This window comes from Palaemon carinicauda, chromosome 31, assembly GCF_036898095.1.
Source record: "Palaemon carinicauda isolate YSFRI2023 chromosome 31, ASM3689809v2, whole genome shotgun sequence".
Taxonomy (NCBI): Eukaryota; Metazoa; Arthropoda; class Malacostraca; order Decapoda; family Palaemonidae; genus Palaemon; species Palaemon carinicauda.
In genome coordinates this window covers 13,461,599-13,470,128 of record NC_090755.1, presented here as the reverse complement: position 1 = coordinate 13,470,128, position 8,530 = coordinate 13,461,599, and positions in this window count along the sequence as shown.

Here is an 8,530-nt window from a genome sequence, read left to right as displayed (position 1 = left end):
ATGGAGACGACCAAGTCGGTCTTAGCAGCGGTCAGACAGGAGGACTGGATGGTCTCGTTGGACTTGAAAGATGCATACTTTCACGTTCCCATTCATCCAGACTCCCAACCTTTCCTGAGATTCGTTTTCGGAAAGGTTGTCTATCAGTTCCAAGCCCTGTGTTTTGGCCTAAGCACAGCTCCTATGGTCTTTACTCATCTGATGAGGAATGTAGCGAAATTCCTACACTTATCGAATATCAGAGCCTCCCTCTACCTAGACGACTGGCTGTTGAGAGCCTCCACGAGTCGTCGTTGTCTGGAGAACCTCAATTGGACTTTAGACTTAATCAGAGACCTAGGTCTATTAGTCAATATAGAGAAATCTCAACTCATTCCCTCCCAATCCATTGTGTACCTGGGAATGGAGATTCAGAGTCAGGGTTTTCGGGCTTTTCCATCGGCCCCCAGGATAAACCAAGCCCTAGAGTGCATCATGAGCATGCTGAAGAGGAGCAATTGCTCAGTGAGACAGTGGATGAGTCTCACAGGGACCCTCTCATCACTGGCCCTGTTTGTCGAGCTAGGAAGACTCCACCTCCGCCCTCTTCAATTCCATCTTGCTGCTCATTGGGACAAGGGCTCGACTCTAGAAGCAGTCTCTATCCCTATCAACCAAGAGATGAAGACCACTCTCCTGTGGTGGAAGCACAATCTCCTTCTCAAGGAGGGTCTATCATTGGCCATCCAGACCCCCAATCTTCATCTCTTCTCAGATGCATCGGACTCGGGCTGGGGTGCGACCTTGGACGGACGGGAATGCTCAGGAGTATGGAACAAGGAACAAGGATTACTCCACATCAACTGCAAGGAACTGTTAGCAGTTCATCTAGCCCTGTTGAACTTCAAGTCCCTCCTGCTAGGCAAAGTGGTGGAGGTGAATTCAGACAACACCACAGCCTTGGCTTACATCTCCAAGCAAGGAGGGACCCATTCGAGGAGCCTTTACGAGATCGCAAGGGACCTCCTCATTTGGTCAAGAGGTCTAAACCTCACTCTGGTCACGAGGTTCATCCAGGGCGATATGAATGTTTCAGCGGATCGCCTCAGCAGAAGGAATCAGGTCATTCCCACGGAATGGACCCTCCACAAGAGTGTGTGCAACAGACTTTGGACCTTGTGGGGTCAACCTACCATAGATCTGTTTGCCACCTCCATAACCAAGAGACTTCCGCTTTATTGTTCCCCTGTTCCAGACCCTGCAGCGGTTCATGTGGATGCTTTTCTTCTGAACTGGTCCCATCTCGACCTGTACGCATTCCCTCCGTTCAAGATAATAAACAAAGTTCTGCAGAAATTCGTCTCGCACGAAGGGACACGGCTGACGCTGGTTGCTCCCCTTTGGCCTGCAAGAGAATGGTACACAGAGGTACTTCAATGGCTAGTCGACTTCCCCAGGACTCTACCTCTAAGAGTGGACCTTCTACGTCAACCACACGTAGACAGGTTGCATCCAAACCTCCACGCTCTTCGGCTGACTGCCTTCAGACTGTCGAAAGATTCGCTAGAGCTAGAGGCTTTTCGAAGGAGGCAGCCAGTGCGATGGCCAGAGCTAGAAGAGTTTCCACTCGTAGAGTCTACCAGTCTAAGTGGGAGGTCTTCCGAAGCTGGTGTAGAGCCAATTCAATTTCCTCTACCAATACCTCTGTGATCCAAATAGCTGACTTCCTTCTACATCTTAGGAATGAGAGATCCCTTTCAACACCTACGATTAAAGGATATAGGAGCATGTTGGCCTCAGTTCTCCGCCACAGGGGTTTGGACCTGTCTTCCAACAAGGACCTTCAAGACATTCTCAAGTCTTTTGAGACGTCTAAAGAACGTCGTCTTTCCACTCCAGGCTGGAATCTAGACGTAGTCTTAAGGTTCCTTATGACATCTAGGTTCGAACCTCTCCAGTCAGCTTCCTTCAAGGATCTTACCCTCAAGACTGCTTTTCTCGTTTGCCTTGCAACAGCTAAGAGAGTCAGTGAGGTTCATGCCTTCAGCAAGAACATTGGTTTCACAACCGAATCTGCAACATGTTCTTTTCAGCTTGGATTCCTAGCAAAGAACGAGCTTCCTTCACGTCCTTGGCCTAGATCGTTCGAAATACCTAGCCTCTCCAACATGGTAGGTAACGAACTAGAGAGAGTTCTTTGCCCTGTCAGAGCTCTCAAATATTATCTGAAGAGGTCTAAACCTATTCGAGGACAGTCAGAAGCCTTATGGTGTGCCATCAAGAAACCCTCGAGACCCATGTCCAAGAATGGGCTTTCGTACTATATAAGGCTTCTGATCAGAGAAGCACATTCTCACTTAAAGGAGGAAGACCTTGCATTGCTGAAGGTAAGGACCCACGAAGTAAGAGCTGTAGCTACTTCGTTGGCCTTTAATAAAAACCGTTCTCTGCAGAGCATAATGGATGCAACCTATTGGAGGAGCAAGTCAGTGTTTGCATCATTTTATCTGAAAGATGTCCAGTCTCTTTACGAGAACTGCTACACCCTGGGACCATTCGTAGCAGCGAGTGCAGTAGTAGGTGAGGGCTCAGCCACTACATTCCCTTAATCCCATAACCTTTTTTAACCTTTCTCTTGAATACTTTTATTGTTGTTTTTTTATGGTTGTTACGGTAGGCTAAGAAGCCTTCCGCATCCTTGGATTTGGCGGGTGGTCTATTCATTCTTGAGAAGCGCCTGGGTTAAAGGTTTGGTAGAGGTCCTTTAGTAGGGGTTGCAACCCCGTGTACTTTGGCACCTTTGGGTTGATTCAGCCTCCAAGAGGAACGCTGCGCTCAGTAAGGAAGACGAGCTTTAAATAAAGAGGCAGAGTAACGGTTCTATTCGACTTCCTTACCAGGTACTTATTATTTCATTGTTATTTGAGATAACTGTTATATGAAATATGGGATACTTAGCTATCCTTTAATCTTGTACACTGGTTTTCACCCACCTCCCTGGGTGTGAATCAGCTACATGATTATCGGGTAAGTTTAATATTGAAAAATGTTATTTTTATTAATAAAATAAATTTGTTCCGTAACCGAAATACAAACCACGCTATTTACAAAGGGTTATTACTTTTAGCGTAGCTGAAATGGCGAGCCATTAGAATTTAACGAGGGTGTATTACCCCCGCGCTAGTTAGCGGGGGGGTAGGGGAGTGGTAGCTAGCTACCCCTCCTCCCCCTCACACACAGGTGAATACTCACTTTCACTTTTGGCTCGGACTGTGACAGACGTCTCTGTCTTGGTCCTCGCTTGGCAGCCATTGTCTGTTTTGTCTTTACTTAATCGCTTACTTTTCTTTTACTCAATATATATGTAAACATGTTTTCATGTTTGTATATATATTTGAGTATAGAAATAAGTAAGTTTCCTTTTCAGATGTGTGTGTGTAGTGTACGATATCTACGTGGAGGCCTCGGCAGTTAGGCCACCACGGCCTAATTTTATGGGTTGCGATCGAGTTTGACTTCGGTCTTTCTCTCTCTCTCTCTCTTGAGGTCGTTCACCCTTTTACTATGTTTTACTACGCCCTTGTAGCTTCCTTCCCGTGTGGGTGGGGTTGCTACGCCGTACATTTTGTCTCAATTAGTTTATGAATCTAATTGTAGTTGTTAATTTTTCAGCTTGTAGAACGATTCCTTTCGGGGTTTTCGTTTTTTCTTTAGTGTTCATTCATTTTTAAATTACATAATTACATAGTTACATAATTATAATTGTTATAATTCTGTTTTGGTTACAGCTCTCCTTCCGCGAGTGTAAGTGGTTGTGAGGGCACGTGCCTGTTGTGTAATTCTTGTTCCTTTTCCTCGGGATTCCTCTTCGGAGCCTTCCCGGGGGAATGAATGTGTACTAATATTATTTGTTTTATTTTTTTACAGTTACCGATCTAGTTCGTTTCTGTAATATAGCAACGGTGTGAGCTGTCTGGTTGAGTCCTGGGGATTCGGCTGTTGCTGCCTCCCCCCTTGTATTGTCGTCAGGGGCGTGTCTCCTTCTACTGGTAGTACTCCCGTGTCGACGGACAGCTCTCCAGTTCATTTTAGAACAGTCAGGAGGCTTGCCTCCTTGGGCGGATAACTTTCCTTCCGAGGGAAGTTTTTTTTTTCCTGTCCAGGCTTGAGCTTTTCCTCTTTTGGGGGGTTCTTCTCTTGCCTTTTTTTCGTGCGACTATGCTCTTGGTGCTGAGCGGTCGCACCTGCAGTTTCGCTCAAGGGGCTGGGCAACTGCAGGAGCTCCTCTTCGGAGGATTGCCCCTTTTAGGTCACTGGCTGACCAGTCTCTTCCACGAAGTGTTTCTCTTTCGTTCGCGAGAGAGTACACTCATAGAGACTCCTCTTCGGAGGTTTCTTCTGTTGCTGTTGCTGTTGGCCTCCCTCGCCGTAAGGCCCTCCGTCCGCCTCGTCGTAAGGGCCTCTCATCTCCCTATAAGGGTGCTTGAGGCGCCTTTTTGAATCTCCGTTTGCAGCCTACAACTTCTTTTTCTCGATCTTCCGTCTTGGTGCAGATGGACAGCAGTCTAATCTCGTCTTCCGACGGGCAACGGTCTTCCCGACGGACAACGGTCTTCCCGACGGACAGCGGTCTTCCGACGGACATCAGTCTCCCGGCGGACAACGATCCCTTCGGGGCAAAGGGTTGCCCCCACGGGGGTTCTTCCCTTGCGTGTCAGGGTTTCCCTGCGCGCCCTTCTGTTCGTCAGCGCTCTCCTGTTCGTCAGCGCTTTCAAGATGATCTTCCCTGCGGTTCCTGTTACGTGCCCTGTGCGCCCACGTTCGCCCTCGCGATCTAGAACTTCGGTTCAGGTCGGGGTCAAGGACTCTTCTTCTTTGCGCAGGCTTCCACGCGTAGCCTTCTGCTCGTCAGCGATCATCAGCTCGTCAGCGATCATCAGCTCGTCAGCGATCATCAGCTCGCCAGCGATCATCAGCTCGCCAGCGATCGTCAGCTCGCCAGCGATCTCCGGATCGCCCACGTGTGTTACAGCTGGCACGCCAACGTTCTCCAACACTTCTGAAGGAACATGGTTCGCCAGCTACTAGCTCAACTGCGGATGCTGATCGCCATCGCGCGACCCTCAACTGCGGATGCTGATCGCCATCGCGCGACCCTCAACTGCGGATGCTGATCGCCATCGCGCGACCCTCAACTGCGGATGCTGATCGCCATCGCGCGACCCTCAACTGCGGATGCTGATCGCCATCGCGCGACCCTCAACTGCGGATGCTGATCGCCATCGCGCGACCCTCAACTGCGGATGCTGATCGCCATCGCGCGACCCTCAACTGCGGATGCTGATCGCCATCGCGCGACCCTCAACTGCGGATGCTGATCGCCATCGCGCGACCCTCAACTGCGGATGCTGATCGCCATCGCGCGACCCTCAACTGCGGATGCTGATCGCCATCGCGCGACCCTCAACTGCGGATGCTGATCGCCATCGCGCGACCCTCAACTGCGGATGCTGATCGCCATCGCGCGACCCTCAACTGCGGATGCTGATCGCCATCGCGCGACCCTCAACTGCGGATGCTGATCGCCATCGCGCGACCCTCAACTGCGGATGCTGATCGCCATCGCGCGACCCTCAACTGCGGATGCTGATCGCCATCGCGCGACCCTCAACTACGCATGCTGCTCCTCATCGCACAATCCTGAACGATCGCCCTCATGCGGATGCTGATCACCATCGCACCCTTTCACGCGATCATTTACCTGCGCATGCTGCTCGCCATCGCACAACCCTGAACGATTGCCCGCTTACGCATGCTGCTCCTCATCGCACCACCCTGAACGATTGCCCGCTTACGCATGCTGCTCCTCATCGCACCACCCTGAACGATCGCCCTCTTGCAGATGCTGATCACCATCGCACCCTTTCACGCGATCATTCACCTGCGCATGCTGCTCGCCATCGCACAACCCTGAACGATTGCCCGCTTACGCATGCTGCTCCTCATCGCACAACCCTGAACGATCGCCCTCTTGCGGATGCTGATCACCATCGCACCCTTTCACGCGATCATTCACCTGCGCATGCTGCTCGCCATCGCACAACCCTGCACGATTGCCCGCCTACGCATGCTGCTCCTCATCGCACCACTCTGAACGATCGCCCTCCTGCAGATGCTGATCACCATCGCACCCTTTCACGCGATCATTCACCTGCGCATGCTGCTCGCCATCGCACAACCCTGCACGATTGCCCGCTTACGCATGCTGCTCCTCATCGCACAACCCTGAACGCTCGCCCTCTTGCAGATGCTGATCACCATCGCACCCTATCACGCGATCATTCACATGCTGCTCGCCATCGCTTACCGCCAGCGATCTTCTTCACCTACGCGGCAGCACGATCCCTCGCCGTCACGCCCATTCGCCTGCGCGCCCGCGCGATCGCTCGCCTGCGCGCCCGCGCGATCGCTCACCTGCGCGCCCGCGCGATCGCTCGCCTGCGCGCCCTCGCGACCGCTCGCCTGCGCGCCCGCGCGACCGCTCGCCTGCGCGCCCTCGCGACCGCTCGCCTGCGCGCCCGCGCGACCGCTCGCCTGCACGCCCGCGCGACCACTCGCCTGTGCGCCCGCGCGACCATTCGCCTTTGCGCGACCGTTCGCCCTCGCGCGACCATAGTTCGCGGCGAATTCCACAGCCGGTGGTAGCAGCAGGGACGCGTGCTCCTAGGCGGCACTCGGGATCACCTCCATCCAAGCACAGGTTGGTAGTGCAGGACGAAGACAGGTCAGTACAGCATTCTTCCCACCTTCTTTTCAGGCAGGAACCGTCGTGTCCTCTCCAAAGGATCGCCCGATCCCTTTCACCTTAGCGAGGATTTCGGACTCTGTGTCCTTGGAGCAGCAGACATGGTTTGATCCGCTGGCACGGGCGTTAATGAGGGTTATGAAACCAGCACTCACCGGCCAGGGTAACAAACCAGCGGCTGTCTCTCCTACGCTGAAGAGAAAGAGAGGAGTGGACTTCGTGGTGACTTCCCCCAGGGCGAAGTTGGTTCCCAAGAGGTCGGTCTCGAGGGTCCCCTCTCCTGCACGAGTACTCTCTCCTTCTCCCGCCCTGGAAGGATTTTTGGCGGGGGGGGGGGGGGGGCTTTCCGTTGAAGTTTTCTCCATCGGACAAGGGGTGACTGCTTACCTCTTCCTCTGGGAGCTTACCAGGTTCTTTCCCTCCTCGGTTACGGCCCGAGGTTTGGTTCAAGGAAGCTACAGGAAGATCAAGGGTACTTTCCTCCTCTCGAGCTCAGGCACCTTGGCCTTTCGTCGTTAAGTATCTACTTGCGGACAAGCTCAATGTTGTACCATCTGGACGCACTGACTGAAGGCTTCCTTCGGGTGTCTCATCTGTGGAGGTCAACGACCTCAGACACCCTTCCATCCTTGAGAAGAGTTTTGTCTTTGCCCAAGGACAGAGACTTAAACATCTGCTGTGCGGAGTAAATCGACTTCCGGTTTCACTCCTCCAAGGCGCTTTCTTCCAGACTCTGCAGGGCTCCAGCTCCCTTTTCTTTCAACCACGTCGGCCTAAGTTATCGGCTACGACAACTGGGACAAGGTGTCCAATTGCAGTTTCCTCCTGTCAGGAACAGATGGCACGGGAGACTCCCCCTGGGGGGCATAGTCCTAAAAGGAGTTCACGAACTCTAGGATTGCAGGTTTTTTCGCTGGGAGGATGCTTAAGGTTACTCATCCGAATGACAGCTTCCCGATGCCCATTCCCGCACAATCTCTGTGAGTAGCCAAGGATATCGCGCCTGCCGTCTCTGTCAGCGAATTCAGTGTCTCTGAACCTCTATGCCATAGCATCAGCAGAGTTGCCCGGTTGGGCAGAATGATCCATACCTTAGGCGAAGGTCTTCCTTAGGATCATCGACGGCTTCACCCCCGGCCCCCTCAGTCGATCCTTTCTTGTAAGGAAGGATCTGAGAGGGGATGTCCATAGTCGACCTCTCAGCCCTGATCAAGTTTGTCGAACAAACTTCGGCCAGCGTAGACCAGCAGAATCGATCAGACTGGTAACGAGGCGACAGGACTCCTTTAACCCTGGATCGGAAGGACGGGTACTTTCAGTTTCCATTCCATCCATCTTCCAGGGTGCTCGTCGAATTCAGCCTAAACTGCAAGTATTCCTGCTTATGATGCAGTGTGGCTATCCCGCCGTGGCATAGCAGGTTTGTTTCCCCAGAGAACTCTCCCTGCCTTCCTCTTGGCCGCTCAGGTGCAGACTTCCGCCTCCTCTGCTGTTTGGAGGGCTGGTCAACTCCGGTAGGCTCGGGTTTCGACCTTCTTCAGCGCCGGGGAAAAGCTTCCGAATGCTGACCATGAGTGTGGGCTCATGGTATTTTGCTTGGAGCCTTCTCTTCCTCTGCCTCAACATCTGGAGTATCTGGCCATGATATTGAGTCAACCGCCTTACCACGTTGGAAACCCCGCTTCTCGTCCGTCCAGCGAGGTTAAGCAACGTCGGTACTTGGATGGGTGACCACCTGGGGACGCC